Source organism: Triturus cristatus, chromosome 6 (genome assembly GCF_964204655.1).
Source record: "Triturus cristatus chromosome 6, aTriCri1.1, whole genome shotgun sequence".
NCBI lineage: Eukaryota > Metazoa > Chordata > Amphibia > Caudata > Salamandridae > Triturus > Triturus cristatus.
In genome coordinates, this window is record NC_140589.1 from 685,187,091 (window position 1) to 685,212,525 (window position 25,435).

The following is a 25,435-nucleotide window of genomic DNA, read 5'->3' on the forward strand; positions in this document are numbered from 1 at the left end:
TACATTCATAGCTGTCTCCGTCAAAGTGCTATGGGTAGTGTGATATTTAAGGTCATCCATAGCAGGATTCTCAACTTTTTTAACTGCATCTGTTTTATGAACCGGGTGCTCATGAGCATTAAATTTGGTGCTCATGGCTATGTGCAGACGTCAGCCAGGCCCTGCACCCAACACATCATTTGTGACCAACCCAGCTGTGCGTGGCCTTCAGCTGTGTGCAGTGGGGGGTGGCAGGGACTACCACCTCACCATGGGCAGGCACCCCAAACCGCACCCAACACGCCACATTCTGACATCCCCATTATATTTGGCCTTCCTATTCTAATCATGAACTATTAAAAAAAGGTGACTAAGCTGTGTGAGACAGCTAAGATGTGTGCCTATCTGTGTTGGGTGGTTGCGAAAAGATTTTGGAGTAGAAATGTAGTAGTAGTGGTGAAATATAGGAGTATAGTTTCTTACTTCGTCATAGGGTTTTATTTTCCTGAACAGACAGGTCATGTAGCAGGTCAGAATGCTAATGGATAGCATACATTCATTGAGGCGGCATGGGCATAGACAGGTCCTGTTGCACCTCGAGGGGCTGCCTTTCCAACCTGAATCCTGGAGAACTGTTCCTTCACCCTCCTCCTTTCATTCTGCCAATTTTTCTTGCGTCCCCCCCACAGCATCTATATCCTCCTCAATGCATTGACAGAGTCTTTCCACTTCCACAACATGGCTGCCCACTCCCCTCCAATGAGGGTGTATGGCAGCTGAATCTCTTGCTTCCTGTAGTGTTCTACACTAAAGTTGCCTACTAAGTCTGACCCTTGCTCTGTGAAGACCTTATTGTCTTGATACAGTGATGTTCATCCACAAGGCTGGATGAGATTCTTGTAATAATGTAGACCAAGGGAAGGGGGGCAAAACTTAGGGTGTGGACCAAATTTATGTGTTTGAAATGTTAATGTAAGTCAGGCGTGTGTGACTATGGTTAGGGAATACTATTTTCCTATAGTTTCCAGTCCAGGTTTTCCATAATGGAAGCAGATATCTTCATCTCTGCTGTGGAAATTCAACCTATAGATGTAGATTAGAAACATGGTAGTAAAGTTACTATTAGTTCATTTATAGCTGATTTTTGTTGTGACATACTAATGCATAAATATTTCTGTCATAAATTGCTGCATACCTTCGGGATAGAGATCCCTGCCCAGGGGTATGCAGACATCTACAAGTGCTGTGGTTTTCATTTGTAAATTTCCCTTTGCAAATAGGTACCTTCTTTTTTTGCATGTCTTCAAAATATTCAGGAAAAAAGAGAATAGGTCCCTAACTGTATTTCAATAATAGGCACAACTACAGTTCTATTTGATGAGAACCTCATCATGAAAAGCTACAGCATCCCATCCCAATCATATTACTTATAATAAATGGAGCCCATCTAGAGAAGTGGTGTGAGAATGCCTATGTAGGCATCCATACCTATTCCTCTATCACAAATGAGCTCTATTGTCAATCCTTAGTCCTCATTTTTTTTACAAATAAAAACACATCAGGAGGTATAGCCCAGTACTCATGAAGACCATACTACATAGTTTTAACTCTAGGAGCCGTATTACAGAAGAGCCCTGGGCCGCAGCTGGTGTTAGCGCCTGCTTTGCGTGCCCCCGGGGCACTTTGGTATTACATGAGGGGCCACAGATGCTTGTGCGGCCCCTTCTGTAATACAGATAGTGTCGGTGCACATATAGTGCCAGTGCTATCACCAGAGGGCATTCCCTCCTTTGCATGGGGACTTTGCTCCATGCAAATGAAGGGATCCCTTTGCCTCTGTGCCCATGCTGTATTATAGACAGGGGTGCAAATAAGCTATCAGTGTGCCCCTTAATGGCAGCCATCTGGAGGGGGAAAAGGGGGTCCTCTGGAACCCCCAGACATTCCCATGCATGCAGGTGCAGTCATTCACTGTACCCGCCTGCAAAGCGGATCTCTCTCCCCTATAAAAAAATGCAGGCAGATTGCCGCCAGCACAGAGAAACATGGAGCGGCTTCTTCAAAGCCGCTCCGTATTTCACTTGATTGCTCTGCCCCCAGGGCAGCACTGGTTCCCGGCTGCCCCAGGGCAGCGCATTCAATGTAATAGGGCACACTTTCCCTGTTTGTGCCTGGCGCACCTGTTTTAAGGTGTGCCATACTGCAAACAGGGAGAGTTCGCCCTAGCCATGATATGGCCCCTGGTCTCTCAACATGCATGTAGATTAATACTATTGCCAGAGCCATGAAAAGGTAGCAAGTCAATGTGACAAGCAACAGATTGCATTGGAGACTATCTAGAATCATAATGCTAAATGTCATTAAATAGAATCTAAAGTGCCAAATCTGACTTGTGTCAATTGAAAAAAGAGCTAGAAAATCAGTCTGTTGGATGTACACATGCATATCATCAGAGCCGAATCAAAACCATGCAGAAACATACCTATAAACTCACTGTTATAAATGCATTGTCAAAAAGTGTCCTGATCTTCATGCCACTATATACAGCCTTTGCACAACATTTTAATCATATCAAGTCAGAAAAAAACTACAGCATACATTGGATTACAAAAGGCAAAATTGGATCTTCTGCCAAAAACACACATGCATACACACACACGCACACACATACACATTGTTATGCTATCATCAAATACCTAGAAAGAAAGCAAATCCTAACTTAAATTGTACACATCATATGTACAGAATTCATGCTAGGGATGGACACCCGATCAGTTGCCACCAACAATGAGCTGCAGATGAAATACAAAGTGTCACTGTGATCACGAAGGAGCTACCACCAACAACACATCATTGTACGTTGTTCTCCCATACCGTACAATCAGTTCTACTGACTGCACACAAACTAATTGCAAAATAAAGCAGTCACCTACCTGTCTTTCATCAAACTAACGCATGGACTGCAAAGTGATACTAGTACAAAAACAAAACACCATAACCACCACTAGAGCAAGCCAGAGTACTTTAGACAGGATAAAACAGCATGGATCACCACAAAAATATACCAAAGTGGTTCATAATGCCATCTCATTAGATGAGTTGCATTGTCAAACAGTTGCCAAATAAAATTATTATGATAAAAGTTAACAAGTAGAATATTCCTCACATCTTTAAATTCAATGCAACATATTTAATAATGCTGACAATCACCACAAAGCCATAAAACGTTCCCAGGGAAAGAAACTGAAATCAAAAGTACCAACCCCACCTTTGGTCATCCCACTCTAGATGCAACTGCTGGAGTAGCAAACAAAATATACCCATCCAGGTGAAGAGTTTCAAGTGCCCAGGTCTCCTGCAAACAAATAGCATTATAATTTCCTATTAATGAAACCCAATCTGGGCTATCTAGCTTGCTAAATAAGTTCACCCACATTCTAGGAGATTAGATTTGTATTCTGCCCATTTGGTTGACGTTAAACACATGAACTTGAACATAAACTTTCTATGGAGAAAAGTCTCCCAGTAAAAGCGTTGGCGTTGGAGTGAACGTTGAAAAAAGATGGGCACACCCAATGTTTGAATTTGGAGTAGGGCTGCCAACCGCATTATTTGTTTTGTGTGCCACAATATTCATATTGTCAGACAAATGTGGAGAACGTAAGGGCGCATAGCTATTTGAGGTAGAAGATTCGGGGCATTAGTTCATTTCAGAGGTTTTGTAAAAATGGCTTTAGGGCATAAGCCTGATTTTACCTCAAAATACATCTAAGCAATTTAACCTGTACAGTAAATAACCAACAATCAGAGGGTGTCTGAAGTTGATCGCTGTGCAGCCCTCCTCCTTTATTTTTATCCTGCTACCAACCCCTGGACTGTCCTACCTCCAATAATCTAATTGTAGAGGTATCTAACTTTGTCCAGTTATTTCCCCATCCAAAGGCAACCTTTACTAGTATCTTAAGTAGTTGAAGAAAAAACATTCTATCTTAAAACCTTAACTAGAGGAAAATGGTTACCTGTCACAGGAACTTTCAAGACACATGCTGCTTTTGGTGGGAACTATAGCAGTATTTCTTCACATATCTTCATTAAACAGCAGAACATTACACAATTACAAACACACACTAAGCATAACAACACAGTTAAAACAAAACAGGGCACAACACAAAAAACTAATAAAAAAGAGTCAGTATGTGTGATATGTTCAATGTTCATTTATGTGGAAGGAATGTGGTTTGCACAGTGTTGTTCCGGCATTCTTGCAATTCTCTCAACAACACTGTCCCCTTTACAATGATGGCCATCTTGAAATAAATGGCACCCTGGGTACAGCACAAGGTCCCTAGTTGCAAACACAAACAACTAAAATGGCTGTTGTCATCTCCCCATCTCCCCCCCACCCCAGCCTAAATGGCTGTTTTCATGTCACCCCGATCACTGATGGCGGGGGTCTGATCAGCCATCTACTGAAGGGTAAAATGGTGAAATAGATAATGCCACTCAGCAGGGGTTAGCCCCAAGCCAGAGGGTGTTGACCTCCTACAAAAATCAGCCCTTGTAGATTAGTGGAGGATTCTCACTCAGGATTGCAGCCCCATTCTAGCAGTGCCTATCTCATGCTCCTGGGTGCATGTGAGGGATGTATGGCCCACAATGTGGACAACTAAGACTTATCAGCCTCCTACAACTACATCTCCCAGTGCAATGATGATTTCAGTGCGCCCGATGTCCTGACATTAAAGATTTGATGTTAGAATGGCCAGCAGCTGAGATTGAGGCATTTCTGCATAAACCCCCAGTGGGGGCATAAATGGAGGAAGCCTCCATTACAAGCACTGGAGTGTAGTATTGCACCATCTGCACCCATGAATTCCATAATGGTGGCCAGTAGCGGAATGAGCGGAACAGAAGTCAGCGCACCAGTCTTTCGGGCGCGCATCACAGAAAACACCTGAGTTACCAGCGGATCGGGTTCTTCCGAAAGGAGGCTAGTTGAGCCGAGTGAAGAAGAGGTAATCAAGCCAGGCGAAGGAGAGAGTGAGGACCACAGCGAGGAGACGAAGAACTGGGAAGCAACAGCGAACGCGGACTGGATCAGAGCGGATGACAGCAAGAGCGCCAGCAGGGGGACAGGAGAGCTGTCGACAAATCCTGTAGAGAAGCAAGACCATGACATTCCCAACTCCTATGGTTTCCAGGGAGAGGAGAACGCCAGTACCCAGTCTGCCAAATCTGAGGAGGGACGTGGCTACAGACAAGTGCCTTTCATAAACTTATTTTGCTTTAAAAGGTGGTGGGTGGGAGACTTCACACTGCCACTAATGTAAAAGAAAGCACAAGAGGTGAATTAGAGTCACAGGTGTGGTGGAGGCACAAACGGTGAGGGAAAAAGACTTAGCCTAGTTAGAACCTACTTATGGTATTCCCTCTTTGATTCCTTCTGAAGGCTGCAATGAGTCTTCTCTTCCTGGGAGCCGACCGCAGACCAAGGGACAGCTAAAGAAAGAAGAGTACGAGGAGCCAAAATGAACGATATAGGTTAAAGCTAGTGCCCGAGAGGGACAGTTGCTATTATTTCACTTTGTAACCCTGCCGTGCTGGTCCAAAAAGGAATTATACTAGAAGAACATTTTCTGTCTTCATTAACTACACATCTTACTCTTTTACATTTCCTGAAAGGGCGAGGACTACATGGAGGTTTCCCAACAGCTTCCTTGAAGCACTGAGGTGGTAGTCCAGAGGAAATGAATGTCTTGTCTGCTGAACCTAAAGTGTTACAAAGAATGGAACGGTCCCCTTTGCATGATATTCTTAAGAAGGCCCCAATGACCGTTGGTACAAAATGTCATTTATTTGCTCCCTCCTAAATATATGAAGGCAGGTGGGTTACAAATACTGTGCTATGCAGTGCTGTAGCAGAGACCTGCCTTAAATTAGCATTTATAGTACACTATTTATGAAATACAATCTCAATTTCTGACAGTTTTGGGCTGGCTGGTACCTTAAATAATTAAAAGTTTGGAGCAGTGATATATTACTATCTTAGCGTTACATAGTTGTTTCTCACAGGAACTTCAACCACATGTGCTACATTTGGCTGCAAATATAGTAGGGTTTTTGACGAATTGAAATTAAACAATTGAACAGAACACAATAACATATATAAACCAACATAACCACACAATTACAACATAACAGGAAACAACAAAATAATCAAAGGTGAATAGTTTTTTGCTGTATTCTACATTTATGAAGGAAGGTGGGCTACAAATATCGTGCTGTGTATGTAGAAAATAAAAAAGTATATGTTAGTCCCCTGAAGAATTGTTGTGTAGAAAATATGAAGTGTTGCAAATTGAATATTGATTTCTTGCTTGTTTTGTTTTTATATTCAAGGTTTAGGCTGCTCAGCCTGTTATTTTGGAACCACTGAATTTACAACGTTATTACATTTTAACAGATGCATTTTCATAAAAAGTAAACATTTTCACCATTTCACACTTTGAAGTGATCTGTATTATGGATTCAAATATTTATACATGTTTATTAGGAGAATTATGCAGGATTGGAAAGAACCTTTAGAGCTCCGATGAGCAGCAAATATTTAACAATATAGGGGCATATTCACAAGGATCTATCGCCGGGTTAATAGCAATTTATCGAAGAGAAAGTTGTGATAAACTTATCGCCCCAATCACAAGCTGGTGTTAACATCCCACAGCGCCTGTATACCCGCAATAGCAGCCACATATGACCCCCGCAAGAATCGCTAATGAGATGCAGTGTAGGCGTTCCCGTGCCAAAAGCCGTGACAACACCACTCCGCAACATTCACAACGACCAACCAGAACTGCGATAAGAACACAAAACACGCGATAAGGCGCGTTAGCAGCAGGAAACTAACACCTGCTCAGACCTGGTGCAAAGGCGGACAACAACCTGCACCACAAAAGGGTGAACAGCCTACGGCCGCGTTTTAATGGCAACAGATGCCATGGAGCCACTGGTCATCGGGCCCAGATACCCAAGAGGGCCACAACACCCACCACCACCACCCCAGGACCCCAACCCTCCCCCGGACCGCCACAGAGGCAGCGCTGACAAAGACAGCGAACCCTCAGGAAACGCACCAGCCTCACAGACCCAACACCTGACAATGTCATTGCCCACTACAGGCTCAAAAGGACAACCATCATACACATCCTGACCAACATCGCCCAACAGGCCGATAGCACCAACACAGCAGACAACCATCATCCTACCCCACACAAAGCTGCTGGCTGTGCTGCACCTGTTGGCCCCTGGTCCCCCCCCAACCAACACCCGCCAGAGTCGGAGGAGTCTCACAGCCAGCCACATCCAAGTCCCTCACACCTGTCCTGGACATCACCATCAGCCTGGTACCCCAGTCCCTATACGTCCACCACAATGCGCAGGATCCGCTGGAGACAAAGCAAGGACCATTTGCCATAGCTGGATGCACACACGTGTTGGGGGCAATCCACAGCACACATGTCCTACCTGTGCCCCCTGGTGACACAGCACACAATCACCGCAACAGAAAGCACACATCTCACATCAATGTGCAGGCAACATCCGAACACCGTGGAGCCTCCACCAATGTCTTCTCCAAATACCCAGCCAGTGTGCATGATTCCTACATCCTCCGACAGTCCATCAGCAACCAGCTTTCCCAGGATGGCACCAAGGCACAGCCCCTTGGCAAGTTCCAAATGAACACCCCACTCACCTCAACTCCACAACCATGCAACTCACAACCCTGGCAATGCACATGTCACAAAATCACAACCAACATGCAAAACAACATGCCCACCCTGATTCCTACATCCTCCAACAGTCCATCAGCAACCAGCGTTCCCAGGATGGCACCAAGGCACAGCCCCTTGGCAAGTTCCAAATGAACACCCCACTCACCTCAACTCCACAACCATGCAACTCACAACCCTGGCAATGCACACGTCACAAAATCACAACCAACATGCAAAACAAAATGCCCACCCACCAGACACAACAGAACAACTCACAATGGTAACCTGGACAAGCCGTGAACATGAGCCATCAACAGCATGGCACCTCAGCCACACACTAGCCGAATGTGGGGAGAGGTGGCAATCAGGCATGTGTGAAGGATGCAGGAGAACCATGATTGGGAAAGTACACAATGCCAAGAGTGCCGGAGATGTGCTGGACAGACTGCAATATGCCGAACACACCCATTTCCATGGCGACATACACCTCTGGTGTATGAAGTGTAGTAGACAGTGGATGCAACCATGTCACCCCAGCCAGTGGGGGAGTTCCCGGAAATGTTGCCTGTTACGCCCCCCCTGTAAGTGTGAGCAGAGTGAGATGGCCTGGCATACGCCAGGCCAGCATAGGGGTGTGAATAAAAATCACGTAGCCCTGGGCGTGGTCCTCTTCCGGAAAGTCCAACGTCTCTGCCAGGGCAGCACCTCTCCCCACGCCACGAGGCCGACGCCGTCCTCGTGAGCGGAGTTGCCTGCGATCCGGTGCGCCTGCTGTACCCCGGCCCACTGGACCCCGAACCTGTCAGGCCCACCCCTGCGCAGCCAGGCCACACTGATCACCTTCTGACATCGGCGTGTGTCAAGGAGGGCCCACCACGTGCCAGCGCAAGCTCCAAGCCTGAGGCCCGTGACCTTGGCAGCCTCTCAGACCATCACGGCCACCACGACACAGGCCCGCTTAACTCTTTTCTTGTTGACGTACTCTACTGCCGACTCCGGCCTACACCACGGTCAAGTAGGTCACACATTTGGAACTGAGTCTTGATTACACCATGGCAGTGAACATTATTTAAGGCAGAGTTCATGTCACTATACTCCCTTTGATGTGGTGCCACCTAGTCTGTGCATAGCATTCCAGCCACAGGTGTCTGTGGGCCTACGCAGACTACTGCCCTCGGCCTATGCTGCACACGAGTAGGTCACAGAATTGGAACTGAACATCAATTATTCAAAGGCAAAATACATATCATCGCACGCAAGGAGAGGCGTAAGAGGATGACACATTGCAGTCCGGAGGGAATGGGATCATCGTTACGGGGGTGATCGAACACTACCGACAACTGCCCTGGTGTCACTAACTCTGTGCATCGCAAGCCAATGACAGGTGGGTGTGGGCCACTGCTGACCGCTGCCTCCGGCCTACACTGTGGTCCAGTAGGTCACAGAGTCTTGATTTAGCGATGTCGGAGTTCATATCAGTGTACCGGCATCATCACAGACTGCATCCCCTCTCAGCACTGGTGCCACTTACTCTGCTCCCTGACATTCATGGACACACTCTGTTCGTACATTGGTGGTGTCTGAGTCTATGACCAAGGGGCTAGTTTTCATCCTCAAGTAGCTGATACTGAATTGGTGGTGAAAACGAGACTGTTGCTTTCCACTCCACCATTTGCTGCTTCCGGATAACATCAGACCTTACGCATCATGCCCTGGAGGACACCTTCCTCTGTCCCCTGCAAGCCTCTGCCACATTCACCTTCGACATCGATGAGGACCCGCTCACGGCGCATGGACCTACATCAGTGCACCGCAAGTCACCGTCCTGTGGCAGGGTGCCTGTGCTGGCTGCTGTGCATCCGAGGCCACTAACTCTGTGCTGGTCAGGTCCAGGACCCCTTCTTCTGAGCTATTGGATGGCCTCTGAGGCGATGGCCTTAGGGTCATCAACGCCATGTGTCTGTGGCCCTGTGCTGTCCACTGCATCTTGCCTCAACTGCGGTCCACCAGGGCTCACAGAACAAATCGAGTCCTGACCATCACCGCAGGAGGCACACGCCACCACCGCCAGGACCACCTCCAACCTCCAGAGTCCAAACGGTGGTCCTGACAGACTTACGGAGTTGCTCACACCTGTCGTAGATGCCATCATCAGACTGATACCCTGCTAGGCACTCCATGTCCCACTGACTCAGTGCACCATAAGCCATCGTCCGTTACTGATTGAGTTTTGTGCTGTGGAGAGGTTGTGCAGCGATGTCACCTCAAGCAGTGTGGGAGACCAGGGACGTTGATGAGGAAGATGATGCAGGTGTAACACACCCTACTGCATCTGCATCAGGAATATATCGAAGGGACACAATCCAAGACTTATTCTTCACATGGGCGTGCTCAGCTGTTGTGCCCCAACCTCAGTGCACTGCAACTTACGGACACTTCTGTTTGCTCATTGTGTGCCCTCTGGACTTGCTCAGGCTACCTCCATGATGCTCCGCAGTTGTCCCAGTGATGCTGGTGTTGTCTGTTTACGTATTCATTGTGTTAACTGTTGTATTTGTTGCCAGGACCAACAACTCCCTGAGGGCTGGCTTGCACCCACCGCACACACATCCAGCACAGGCATCACTGTACATGTGGCCCTGTCAATAAAGGGGCCAGGCGCACATGCCCATAGCCAGTTCAACATAATATCTGCGTGTGTCCCTGTGGTCTTGTGGTATGCATGAGGGCCCAGGGCCCTACAACATTACATTGTGCTGTGTACAGCGGATGCAGGCATGTCAAAGCAGGCATCGGGTTTGAGCTTGGACATGTAGCTTTGTCGTCACCCACTCAGTTTGTGAGGGGAGTGCCCTGGGCCATCGTACTCAGTGCCAACATGGGTGTATGACTGATATGTGCGTGCCCCTTGGTGTGGTTGTGTACTGGGAATGTGCATCTGCATGTGTCTCTATGGCAGTGTGGGTCTCCTTTGTGGAGTGTAGGTGGTCCCTGAAGGGTAGTAGACACCAACGTATGTGATCTAGTTCGCCTTCCATGGGTTCGAAGCACACCCACACCTGTTCGACCACCTCCTTTCCGCATGCTGACACATGGCATTGGGGTGCCATGTGTGGGTGGGTGAAGTGTTGGGAGCCAGCTGTGCTTGCGGGTGCTTCCTGCTGTGTGGTCTGTTGCAGGCTCTGTGTTCTCCTCTAAGTAGCTTGGCTGCCCGGGTCCTAGTGGTGGGTTGCGTGGGATGTCCATGGGTTGTTGTAGGGCGTCGGTGTTGAAGGTGTGGTGGTCCTCTCCGGTATCACAGATGTGTTTTCTTCTGTACTCTGCTGGAGGTGTTATGTGCCCCTCTGAAATGTGAAGGGGAGATGCATTTTGACATTGTGTTGACATTTATGTTGGCGCATTGTTCTGGGTTACATGCAGACTGTATGACAATGTACATTGTGACTATTTGGGAGGTGCTGAATACTGCTGCGGGACAGTGTACATTTAGACTACATGACGGATGTGAGGTCGTATGCGTACATTTCCATTTCACAGTTTCCTGCTCTGTCAGATGTAGTAGGCATGTTTCGGTGCATGTACGGAGCCAGTTGTGTCCTCTGTTCTGCAGTGTCGGCTTTGCGCATTGTACCACGTTGTCGTCGATGTGGGTGTGCTGTTCTTGCTATTGTGTGTGCTGCAGTGTGCCAAGGGGAAGAGGGACATGATCCAGGGTAATTGAGGGTATGCAGTGTGCCACACCTCGTTGTGCATGTGTGCCATTGTGCCCATCTCCCTCCCGTCCCCCGAGTCTCTGGTCGTTACTCACCCGGTTGATGTTGTGTCAGGGCCTCTCGAGCTGTGTCCGTACTCCCTACTCCTTGCAGCATCTCCACACTGATGACTGTGGCCTCGGTTTTCTCCAGCTCCTCCTGTGGTGCAGGACTGCCACCTCCTGTCGCCGTTGCAGCCTTCCTGTTGGCAGCGGGTTTGTGCCTGGTTTAGGTTGTCACATCATGCCAGCGCCTCTTGGCCTCCTCGATTGGCGTCCTCGGCACTCCGACTGCATTCCAGGTGGTCTACTTGTGGGTCAGTTGCTGGTAGTGTTCTGTCACCTCTGTGACGCTGATCTGGATTTGCTGCAGACTGCACCCCGTCTTCCTCTCCCTCTTCTCCTCGGCCATCCCCGTTGTTCCTTGCTGGTGGTCTGTGGGGGTTGTGGGGTTTGCATTGGCCTCTGCACTCGGTCAGGGTGCATCCATGTTGCTATGTGGTTTGGCTTGTTTCTGGTGTGTTGTTTCTGTGGTTTTTATAGGGCATTTTCCCGCTAGACGTGTGGGATTTGCAAGCCTGTTGCTGTTTTTTGCTACTTTTTGTACCGCGATTGGCGTCATCGCATGATTTTTTGCATTCGCATTTCTCATTTTTGCGGCGTGTCCTTGATTTTTGCGCGGCAATTTGACGCGTTATCTGGTGACTATCGCATGCTACCGCCGCGTTGTGAATACTTGGTTGGCACGGCATACATTTCCCGCAATAGGCTGCAATTTTGAAAGTTGCATTATGCTACTCTTGCAGTAGGTATCACACGTTCTTGTGAATATACCCCTCAGTTTTCAGGTGACTGGTGTCTTACATGGTTGGATATTTGAGCAGTGTTATTTTACAGCCTAACAGTGGTAACTTTTGGATTGACACAGGGATTTCAAAGGCATGTTGCTTCTTTCGGCTGGAAATGTAGCAGCATTTTGTATATTCAAAGAAAACAACAGAATATAACACAATAGCATATCCCAAAAAACATAACATCACTGTTTGAGTGAAAAAGGTCACAAGACAGCAAGAAAGTCAAAACAGAATTCAACACAACACTCACAATGCAACTCAGCATTATCACACTGAATTCATGTAGCATGAAACAACAGAAACACAAAAATAAAGGAACACAGCACCAACACAAAGAAATGCCACACAACAAATATGCACAAACATTACCACCTCCATTAACCTGATATAATAACATGGTGGCAAGGCGGTACTTTAATTACCATCAAGGACATGAAACAGTCCTAGCCACATTTTGTCATCCGGTCCATATGTCTACAACCTGGCCATTGCTGAAGTGTTCAGTCAAATAAATCTGTAAATGCATTATGGAGTTGTACGTTACTTACTTTGAACTGACGCTGAAACTCCTATTCATCATTGGCGTAAAAAAAAAAATATTGTAATCCACTAAATCACATGCAAGGACAGAATTTATGAGCACGATTAATATGTTCCACTCCAGCTGGAGAAAGCTTGATTAAATTCGGGCACATTTGAGGTTAAATGACTAGAATAAAAGGTTGAATAAAAATTATTTCAGCAGCCCTCTTTTGCATAATACTGCATAAGCTGTTCCTTTGTTTTGCCCCCTCCTTTCAGGACCTTAATTTTCAGTTAGTCATTGGCTTACATCTTATCTCAAACTATAAGAGCAAAATGAATGGGATGAAAGTGCTTGGCTGAAAGGCAAATTAGCATTTTACTGATCTACTTCTCTGAGTGCAAAGTCCCTCCGCTCCCATTAAGAGCCCGAAGAACCGCTGAAAAGTGCCAGTTAACTAAATGTGCCTTCCTTTTCTTAGACTCCACGATTTTCATTTATTCTCTCTGTAAAGCCCCTTGGTGGATACAGCATTTTTGAACTCTTTCTCTACGGTGAGAAACATATTTTGTCATCTTTGGAAAACTGGAATTGTTCCACGGTACTTTAATTTTGTGGTCCAGTGAGCAAAACGAGGAGTTTTCCACCAGGACTTGTACTTAAAACAGTCTAGGGTCCACGGCCTGATAAAACAGCCTCTTTTCTTCCCCGATGAGGGCGTGCAGACTCAAGCCACATAAAGTGAATTTTCCTTTCTGAACTCAAGCTTGAATCCCAAAAGCCACATGTATTATGCATGGCACACAAGCTCACACTGAAAATCATGTTCCAACTTTTACCAGTGTGAAAGGAATGAAAATTGGGTGGGTGGTATTTTCGAAGAGATTGATTTATCAGTGCTTTCTGCTTCAAGTATAACATTTATTACCTAGGAGTTTCTCTAAGCAGTGATATTTAAATCAGTCAAATACAATCAAACGCCTTTTCTAACAGTTGTCGGTAGATAAGCAGTTTTCTCGGTCTCCACTAAAACGGTGCTTGGGTTTTTTAAATGCACTGTAAATAAAACCTTTTCAATTTGGCAATGACTACAGTTCCATGGATGTACCGCTCATACGCTACATAGGATAGGCACTACATATGGCCAACGCAGTTAAAATTATTTAAAAAGTCCAATGGAGAGGAAGCATTGTAATTCGAGATCCTCTAAAACAGACCCATGCTTTAATTAATAAACATGCTTTATACAGCGCTTTATATCACGCTTTTATAGTTCGTTTTTAAGCACTGAAAATAGAAGGTGGTACCCAAATTTAACAATACTCGATTTACTGACCTCAGAGGCAAAAAGCGTGTGTCTTATAAACCAAAGTCAACTTCAGCGATTTCTGTCTGAGCTTTGCGCTCACGTGACCATGACTTGCTGACAGTTGCTCGCCCGCCTTCAGTCAAAGAGTGGCCGGAGGTTCTCAGTAGTGGGAATGCAACTCTGGAACGTTTTGTCACTGTCAACAATTTTTGGAACGACACAAATCCCGTTTACTTCGTAAGCTAGAGTCAACCAGTGAAACTACCCAGTTCTGTCACTCTTTCAGCGCAATGATATAATTTTGACACAATTTGTTTTACCTCATACCCACCTAACTACCTTAACTGGAGCATTCCCTGCGTTTAGTAGTAGGCCTACCATACATGTTTAAAGAGTGACTGCCAGGCCCTCTCAGCAGGGCAACTATTGCTTTCACAGGAGAGTGGCAATAACTAACTTAGGGGCATATTTACAAGCTGTCGATAAAAAATTATCGCCGCTTTTGCGGCCGTTTTTAGCCGAAAAGCGGCAATAATTTTATCGCCTAATTAGCAAGGCCACGCTAACGCGTGAAACCTTGCTTTAACGTCGGGATTCCTAACGCCCAGCTTTTGCATCTCTAATGAGATGCAAAGTGGGCGTTCCTGACCTAACATGACAGGAGAAATGTCGCTAAGCGACATTTCTCCTATCATCAAGCCCCACGCTATGAAGCATAGCGGCAAGAAAAGTAGCGATAACCCCTGTTATCGCTACTTTCCTTACGCCTGCTTCAGGACTGATTTAGCCATGATATCCTATGGAAGGTGGATATCATGGCTAAGTTTGTGAGTCCCTATCAGCAAGCTAACGCCACACTACGTGAGATTATCACTGGGTTTCCAGCGATAATCTCACGTTAGGCAGTTAGCGTGAGGATTTTTATCGCTGAGGAGATAAGCGTTGCTAATAGCACGCTATCTCAGCGATAAAAATCCATGTTACCCTGCGGTAATTATCCTCACGCTAAGAGCGCTGAGCGATAATTATCGCCGGTTGTTGCTGATATGCCCCTTAGGGGCATATTATCAAGACAGGCGATAACATTATCGCAGCTCTAGCGGCAGAAAACTGCCGCTAAAGCGGCGATAATGGGCTTGATAATATGCCCTTGAGAATTCCCTTTGAAGCCCATATTAGATGTCCTTCACATCTAACATGGGCTTCAATTGGAATTCCATAGGGGCATATTATCAAGACAGGCGATAAAATTATCGCAGCTTTAGCGGCAGAAAACTGCCACTAAAACGGCGATAATTTTATCGCCTGGCTTGATAATATGCCCCACAGTTCTGCTAGTCTCCCGAAGAGGCTATACCAGCTTTCACAAACAGGAATTCTCTATTCTTCAGTGCTGGTGTGGAGTCAATCAAAGAGTTATGCGCATCTTACATCTGACTGACATTACACGTCCCTATTAATCTTTTTATAGGGACTGTGCTCTTGAAAAACAGTTTTTGTACTTTACTGTGTATGCTGCAGGGATTTTCTTTAATACGTAGAACTCATGTTTTTATCCTGTTGAGGTAGCCCAGCAGGTTAAAATGCCTGTTGCAGAATGTGCTTGCAGCACGCACTTCACTGTTCAAATCATATTTGACCCAAATGAGGCTTTCACTTGTCCGTGTGGTCCCATACACTCAGTGAAACAGTATCAGCACTTCTTAGAAGAATTTTTGCACACCAAAGGCGACATGTCATTTTACCTAGTGGGTTCTTTTCTGATGTTTTCAAAGTGCTAGGTAACCCTCTGCCAGTGCTTTTAACAGCTGCCAAGAACCTCCTTACCATGAAACCAGGTGTGTTTGACAGCAGAGATGACATTCTGTGTGGGCCATTATGAGAAGGCCCAGGTGAAATTTAAATGACGCTGGCATAATTTTGTGAATTTCACATTACTGTTGTTATGTAAAATTCTGGACATTTTGACAGTACCTCACATTGTGTAATTACGCCAACATTCACAGCAAAATTATAGCATGGAAGCACTGGAACAAAAAGAAACAACCAGAACGCGAGTGACTGTTGTTCTCGACAATTGTGTTTTTCAGACTTTAGCATGAAATGCATCCTCATGTGAAAAATTGACACAAGAACGTATTTTTTGCTAAAATATAGCTCTAAATTTGAATTTTCATTTTGAGTAAATACACATAATTTTCCCACATCTTCGAGTAATTACACAAAAGCAAATGATCTTGCATTTCGGACACTCATTATTATGAGGGCTTGCATATATGGCCTTTCTAGATCACTAATCTGGCTGTTAAGTAACAGAAAGTGGTAGATTAATCGAGGGTAGATTAATCGAGGGTTGGAATATAATGTATAATTATGAACATCAAGTTAAAAAAAAAACTTTATTTTCCATTTTCACAGTGATATACCACAGAAAACGGCATACTGGTTACTCATTGCAACAGTACAAAGTACATTGTTTTGGAAAATGGTCTAGTATGATGTAGTCTGTGGAAACATACACATTTTTTCCACTTAAACAACTATTAGTCAACCTGTAAACTTGCATTTATGCCAAGGTTCATTGCCCCCCTCCTGCCTTCAAGAGGTGCGCACTAGTGTCAGAGTCAGCAGCGGAGGACTAACCCACCCTGGCAGGTTCTATTCCTGCAGGCTGCTGTGAAATAGACGCAGAGTCAATTTCAAGCAAATAACTCTTGAGTGGGCTCCAGATGTCCCGTGGCCTGGATACCAAAGGTTGAGTCATAGCGAACAGTTCGCTATTCATATTAGTGTATACTAGACTGTTGAGCCAAGCTTTTGTGGTAGGAGTGGCTTTGCTTCCCCGATGTAGCGATATCTCTCTTTTTACCAATAACAGCGCAATAGATGTGAATTTGCGCATTTGCTTAGGGCTCTCTCGCACGTTCCCCAACAGAGCCATTTCAGGTGCAGGGGTTATAGTGAGTAGTATCATACTAGATACAAGTGTGAAGATAGCCCACCAATAGCACCCTATCTTTACACAATTCCAAGTCATGTGGGCAAAATCAGCATGGTGTGCTCCACGATTGGGGTCAATTCTATGAATTTTCACTGGGGACATGTATGCTCTCCATAGAAATTTAAAATGTATCAACTTGTGCTTACTGTTAAGGGAGACCTCTTTGGTCTGGGCACAGCAATAGTCCCAATGTGAATCTTGTATCGAGTGCCCCAGATCTCATTCCCAGACCTCCCGGATCTTAGCGTCTCAACTAGGGACCAGGGCCATACTGGCTCTGTATAGCTTGGATATGAGATGATCCCCCCCTTGCTTGTGTTCAATAGTGTTAGCGGTGGAAAATGAGCTGGCTCCAGAGGGAATTCAGTAATGTGTGCATGCATAGTTGTACGGAGCCTGCTAAGCACGAATTGGTCCATGAAAGATGCCTCACTAAACCGCTCCTCTTCTGTGCTCGAAAACACATGTCCTCCCGGAAAGAGGTCTCCTATTGTTTCAAGAAAGTATGGGGTGAGTGTGCATTGAACCAACCTCTGTTCGGTGAAAGGCAGCCATTGATTATTGCAATCAGAATCGCAGGAGAGTAATTTCTGCCAAGCCCAGCTAGTAGTTGACACAGTCTGGATATCACGGGGGTCTCTAGGAAAACCTTTTGGTAGTAATGTCTTTAGCGGGGCTGGAGGTACTAGATCAGTCTCCGGACGTGCATAAGGGAGTCGGGCGTCAGGATGATACCAATAATGTGCAAAACTACACAGTGCCACCAAATAATAAATCTGGAAATTAGGGACCTCAAGCCCTCCCCTCTCGTATGATAAGGTTAACGTGTCCTAACTGACCCGGGCTCTGCCCCCTCCCCAAGCAAGTCTGATGAGATATGAACGTAGCGTACAAAAAAATCTGTTAGGGAGTGGAATAGAAATATTGTGAAACAAATATGGAAACTTGGGAAGTACCACCATTTTGATAATCGCGGCGCGCCCAGCCAGCGAGAGAGGGAGTTTCAACCAGCGCTCCACTTGCAACTCTAGAGTATTTAGTGCCGGGCCATAATTGAGCGAAACAATTTGTTCAGCTTCCCTATTGACGTGTGTTCCCAAGTACTTAACTCACGTGTCACACAACAACAAGTTCTGATTTCATACATTTAAATTATATTATTTCATTATAAGTTGCAATTTCGATGTTTTTATCTCCCGGACGTACTTTCTTTTTATGTACTTTCCCTAACTGATATTTCCAATGTGAATTAATGTTGTCATGAGTTCCCATTATCTCTGAAAAAACTCAATAGAATGTCAGAAAGAATGGAGAGACAGGACACCCCTCTTGCCTATCTCATGTACCATCCATTTCTGTTCCTCGTGCACCATCAATTTGACTCATGGAAAAACATTTGTAGTAAACTGCGCCATAGCTTTCCCGCAAATACCTTCAATTAATCAGATGAACTGTTGAGAAAACTTCATTATTCAAACGCCACCTGAAAGAAGTCTCAGGTCATTGAATTGTACATCTAAGAAAAATAAAGAGACATCTGAATGTAGAACTCTTTTGAGAAGACTATATTTATTAATTTAAAGTGCTGAGGGGATTTAATTTCTGTAGCTAAATAATAGTTTGGTAAAATCACATGACAGTTTTCCATTTCTTAGGTCCAGTTCAATATTACATGGCTTCATCAGGACTCAATAAAGTTTTTTTTTTTATTTCAAATAAGGTAATATCTTAACATATTTGCATCTTGAGGTGGCTGTGTACAGTCAATTAGCATCAACAATAAAATTCAGAGGCTGGCCGCGATAATGTTCATGCTTTATCCAAGCCAAGTTCCTCTGGAGTGGCAACTCCCAGCTCGTCTAAAGTTGGTCTGAGTTCTTGGATAACATAAGGGTATATTTTCTTGTGAGATCCAGCTTTATCCTTTACAGCTTCCAAGATGCGAATTGCTCTAGCCAAATCGTTTAACCCTCGGCACGCCCTTAATGCGGCATCAACAGTTTTTGGTTTTGGAACAAGGTCATAACCTATTAAGGTATTCATACCTTTTCGAAGCTCTCAAGCATCGATGTCCAGTTTGTTGAAGTACGTAACCCGCCAAGCATCGAACTCTTCATCCGATTCATGTTTTGCATGGGAATAACAGCGAGGAGCTGCTGCAGCTGGGGTTAGACTAGGCTGAGCCAGCTGGCTACGCTGGAGCAGGCCACTTACCGCCCGGCTTCAAGCACAGCGATGGACCAGTGAGTCTGTGAGCATGGCTGTGTACGGACGGAAGGCAAATGGTGTCTGGCTTCGACATTCAAAATCACAAAATCAAAATTCAAATTCAAAATCACATGACTGTTTTCCTGGCTTATTGTTTATAACTCCAAGTGTAAGCACCTGCACTCAGCTATGTGAATCTTCTGTCAGTGAACCAATCACCTCTTTCTTATTGATTTTACTTTATGTAATAGTCAAAGATGTATACAGAAGTGTTTACTAATGCAAAATATTCTTTGGTGCTGGCTTTATACAGAAGGCAATAATGAACGGAGAATCAGAGCCTCATTGCCTTAAGACATTTCATATTGGCCTGTGCTAGAGTTGTTCAAAGCAAGCTCTGTCATAGTTTTCCAAAGCTAACCACAATCAATCTATTAAACTGAAGGTCAATCCTAATCACTCTAACACAAGCCCTAAAATCCCCCCGCTCCCTAGCTCAAATGCTTTGATTCAGTTTCACTGCCCCCTGTTATAAACCCCTCTCTTTCAGATAAATGATGTCTCCAACGAGATTAAGATGATGATTTGGCAGAAATGTCTTTACTAACTCAAAATCACTATTCAAAATTGTGGCTGGGCAATTCTAGCTGCAAGTCAGAGGATCCTTTAAATTAGTATTTAGAATGCAATTTTGAAAGACAGTAAGTGCAAGTCCCCCACTCAAAACAATAAGAAAGAGAACGGTGAAGAAATAGGCAAAATCAAGCACACATTCATTGTACCATTCACAGCCAAACCCATCCTCGTTTACAGTTCCAGTTGACAGATATTGAATGATTCTTATGATTTTCTGCACCATATACTTGCTATAAAAACCATTTGTATAGTCAAAAACAGGCAGGCGTAGCTTTTAAATAAATATCTGCTTTTCATCAACAGTGATATTTAGATTGCACATGTACTATCCTTCATATTAATGCCTAAACATTGCACATTTAGCCTCCCAATCATCCATACTGTCAAGAATTTGGCATGTGTCTCTCCTTTAAGATGAAATTCATTACAGTGGGGCAGAAAAACACCTTGCCGGTGAATTTGGCAGCGTATGTACAGCAAATAGACTCTTAACTTTAATTACAAGAAGGATCTTGGGTCAGAAGTCTCTTCACCCTTAGGGTTTTAAAATAATCCTGAGTTATCAATGTCTTCTGGCTTTGGTCAACTTTGAATTAAGAGAAATAGCATAGAAAGTATGAAGGGAATGTGAAATTGAAGGTGGCTTAATAGGTACTGGTAAGGATGGTGGATATTTGGATGGTTTGTGTAGTTTGTTTAGTGAAATATCTGAATGAATTGGTAATTGGTAAACAAAGTGATAGATTGATTCCTTACAAGTCACCCAAGGCAATTAGGAGCAATATTGTTACTGTAGCTTATAAAAGAGATTTAGGTAGGCGCCTGACTAAATTTGCTCATGGGTGGCTGGTACTGGATGGGGGACACAGTAGATTGTCAACGATTGTGTACCATAAAATGCTTAAAATACATGAAAGCAATGTATTACTAATGCAACCACCATTTGTGTATGTCATTGCTAGAGAGTGGGAAAATTACCATTTGATAATGGAATCCTTTCAGACTTTAGGGCCTAGTAAGACACTGGAGACTTTATTTGAGGATTAAGGGTCTTAATGCTCAGTATTTTAGTGGGATCACCACAAAAGTTGTTAATCATTTTTTGAACAAGGTGTTTGGAAGAGAATGCATAGTAAAGTATTTGATAACCAATAAAAGAGTGCAGCTGTGGTACAGTTAATGAAAGTTTGTGCTATTTGTGAACTAGAGCACCTCATTGTATCACCCACATGCCAAAGCATTTTGAGAGGTTGTAATTTAAATTATTAATGACAGCATCCAGTTGGTGATGAACGAGATGTGCTACTGGTGGTTGATGATATGATAAGTTCCTACTGAGAGCCACCACTGAATTTAAATGGACAGCAAACATTTGAGATGGGGTTTTGTCAAATGCTTGGCCCACAAATATGTTCCACTGGGATGGCTCTATTGTTCAGGTGGAATAGTCTATAATATTATTAGTAGTAGGCCTGAGCGGTAAATTCCGTCCCGCTCGCGGAATTTGCGGAATTTGGGTAATTTCGCGTTCCGCGGAGAACGCGAAATTGCCCAAAATTCTGCTTTCCGCGACTTCGCGAAATTTTTTGCTTGTTCGCGTTCTCAAAATGCGTGTTCGCGAGATATTTCTCCCCGAGCACGCAAACAGCGATTGTGAACAGGAAAAAAGCATCGCGAACAAGCAATTCCGCGTGTTCGCGGAATTTCTGCGTGTTCGCGGAGATTTTTTACCGTTTCGCGGAGATTTGCGTAAAGCAATTACGCAAATTCCGCCCACCCCTAATTAGTAGTACCTGTATGGGAGACACAGCTAGTGGTAATTAAATTCCAACAAATGTTTGTGAATCAAGGCAATAACTTTGAATTCATGTAAGGTTATAAAAGGATAGTCAGTGCTCATGCTGCTAGTGTGAGTGGTGAAAGTGGAGGAGATCTGGGGGTCAGCAGGATGATGGAAGCTGGAACAATGAATCTATCGCTAAAATTGAGATTCCCAATCAAATGGTAAGTGGTGTTTTAATTGTGTGTTCCTTTAAATACTGTACCTATAATGAACTCCATGTGACATTTGGAAAATGTGGCTTTGGATTGTGTGGAGAATTTTGGTGTGTCTGCAGGTGCTAGATGAGGTGATGGCTATGGCTTCCAACAATGTAATGCTTTTATTCACATCAAGTCTTCTCGTTATTACCTGTGGACTTTTACCACTTCCCTATTTAGCAATGAGCAGGACGCCTTCACATGCACTTGAGTGATATTTTTTCTGTCATTCAATTAAAGGTTTGTGAAATTACATAAAATGTAGCTTTAGAGTGAAATACGGTTTGCTTGCTTGTTTAATGATGGGGCATGTCTTGCATAAAATAGTCATCTTATACGTGGGCAAAAGAATGAATTGAGAAATGAATGTCTCTTTGCAAAACCTTTTCCACATCTAACAGTTTAATGCTGCCAAAAATTTCACAAAATGTCATAATGTAAAATTTCAAGAAATTGTACAATTTCACTTAATGCAAAATTTGGATTTGTCACACAATTTATTGGCGTAATTTAAATTTGGCCCAGGCCTAACTTTAACATAACCATGGATTAGCACTAGCCTGGCAGAATATTGCAGGTATGCAGATATGCCAAAAGCCAGTTTGGAAGAAGGGGAAGGTTGTTTTTTGTACAACAATTAAGCTAGTTTCTTAAGTGAGATCTTTGAAAGGATCTTAGCCACTACATCCAATAATGTGATTGAACAGTAATTTGCAGGACGTGCAGGGAGCCACTTCATTAGTACCATACGAATGCTAAATAAGGGGTCTTCATATGACCCCTTACAAGCATCAGAAAATATATTTTTCTGTGCAGCATGTCTAAACATTTGACAGCCAGCGTCCAAGTGATTAGGATGAACCTTGAATATTGGCAGGGAGAAACAATTTAATCTAGAGGCTCTAATTGTACTTTCTCTTAACAATTGCAGTGCATCATATTTAGATACAGGTATATCCTCTGATATTATAGTGAAACCAAAATTTGCCCTCTGGTCTAGAAAAATAAAGGGCATTGATTAAATTCGACACATTCTCCATTTGTTTTTTTTCAGTTTATGAAATCAGTATCTGTTTTGTTCACAGAGTGCCAGCATTTCCTGGGGTCTCGCTGTCTGCCAATGCTATGCATGTCAACCCTATGTTGCTCTGGATATATTCTTCCATGTTCCTATTCTGAATGTTGTATATTTTCTTAAGAGCTTTTAACTCAGTCATTCCTTCCAGTGGTTGGTCTTTAATGGTGTTTATACCAAGGCTCCTTTTTAAAGCTGGCTTTTTCAGTTTGAGATCCTTTAAGTGTTTCAAAGTTTCCTTGTGCTATTATGTTATTCGGTGACTGCATTTGGCAAGGCCATGGCACTGTGCAGACAACAAACAAGCTTTTTCCATAAGTAACTATGTACTATGTTTATGCCATGCCCTACTAGTCAATTCTGCTATTTTTGTCAGGACACAATCTGCTTTCCAAATCACAAGCTGGAACATTAGTCATATACACCAATTTATTCCTTTAGGCTCAAATCTCCAATTGATGTACCCTGCTCACAAAGTGGAGAAGTTCTGATGCATGGTCATTGTATCAGTCTGCCCCTAAATTTGTCAGAAAATAAAACTGCTAGGGAGGTAAGCTTGAGGCAAGCTTTGGCCAACAGAGACTTTCACCATAATTCCCAGTCCCATGTGTCTAGTGGACTTTTTCCCCTTCCCTGTGTGGGTGATTAGGGAGGTACCACACTATCACGTTTCCCTGAGGGAAGTAGAAATCTGCTGAGAAAGATTTCTGGTTTCTCATGATTCTTTCTATTCACTTATAGGTGGTGTAGGGGGAATGCACAACCCATCACCCTCCAGAGGAGATGAAAAGCTGTTCAAACCATAGATGGTAGGGGAGGTAACCCTTTACCTAGAGGAATTCTCTAGTAAAATCTCTGATGTCTAGTTGTGCTTTCCTCTACCTAGGGAATGGATAGTGGAGCAGTCCACAAATAATCCCTCATAGGGAGCAAACATTTTGTTTAGGTTGTGGTCGTTGACCCCATTGGTAAAGTCCCTAGTGTTTAGTGTCTTTTAAGGGGAAGGGATGAGGAACCACCCAGCAGATTACCCCATAGGGAGGGAACAATTATTAGGCTGAGGAGGTGAGATGAGATGACCACATCTCCAGCAGGAAGTGCTCACTCAACTGCATATTGCCTGGAGTTTAGTGCTGCCTACACCTTGCCTCGTGGGTGAATAGGGAACACACCACTGATTGTGCCGTTATGGGAGGAGAAAAAATGTCTTAGGGTGTGGAAAGATGGGGAAATCAGCCAGTAAGCAATTGGGCTTCTCCTCCCATTTCTTATCTCCCTGAAGTCTAGAGATGGTTTCCATGCCCCAGGGAACGGATGGCCAAACAATCTTCCAATCACCCTCCTAGAGTAGGGAAAATGGTATGTAGGCGGGGGGTGGGGGGGGGGAAGCCTGGTTATATTCTCTATGCTGATGGTGCTCTGCTATTTTTCAACTTCTTTGTGTTTTGAACTATCTCTGTGTTGATGGTTTTGGGGCCCACTGGGCTGATTGCTGCCATCTGTGGACAAGACAAGTGATACAGGCTGTGGGAGGGGGTTGGAATAGATCCTTGTGCTCAGAAGGGGCGATCCTACATTTCTTTTACTCCCTGGTGTCTAGTAGATGGATTGTTGCTCAGAGAATGGGTCTATTCAGAAGAGGCATGACTAGAAAGCAGCTTATCCGATGTTGGCAATGTCATTTGCATAGTCATTAGAGAGGGGAGCCATGATGTTTGAGGTTATGTCTTGTGTTTGAGTAGTTTAGGGTGGGGGTGCAAAATATGATTACATTGCTCATCCTGAGCAAATTAAATTTTTTCATGGCTTGCATCATAATCTGAAAGTTTTTCGATTGTCGTGTGTCAAGGGAAACCTATATAAAGAGTGAGTGTGAGAAAGAAAATGCAGAGTGTGACTTTGAGACCTTTATTGTGTCTTGTACTGCTCTATGATATGTTATTTTCTTTTATGCTGCAAATGTCATCATAAGTGTAGTAAATCAGCGCATGCTTTATATACTATGCTATTTAAAAAAAAATTGTTTTTATTTATATATTTATATATATATATATATATTCACTTAAAAAACCATCGGTTTCACACATGTTATAGTTAGCTGGACATTTCACTCGTAAAAAACCAACGAAATTCCCCCGTTATAGTTAGTTCAGATAACTATAACTCGCGCGCACGCAATCCACTGCTGATGACGTCACATATTACATCACTCATGACATGGTCAGTGGCATCACTCATGACATCACTGATGACATCATCCTTGTGATAGAGTGGCGGTCGCGCGAGT

The 25,435-nt window shown here is 44.1% G+C and overlaps 1 pseudogene; it reads right to left on the reverse strand.

Annotated features, from left to right (window-relative positions):
* Nucleotides 1-18,915: 18,915 nt before the first annotated feature.
* LOC146817732 (cytochrome c oxidase subunit 5A, mitochondrial pseudogene) lies at nucleotides 18,916-19,448 on the reverse strand (annotated as a pseudogene).
* Nucleotides 19,449-25,435: the final 5,987 nt, after the last annotated feature.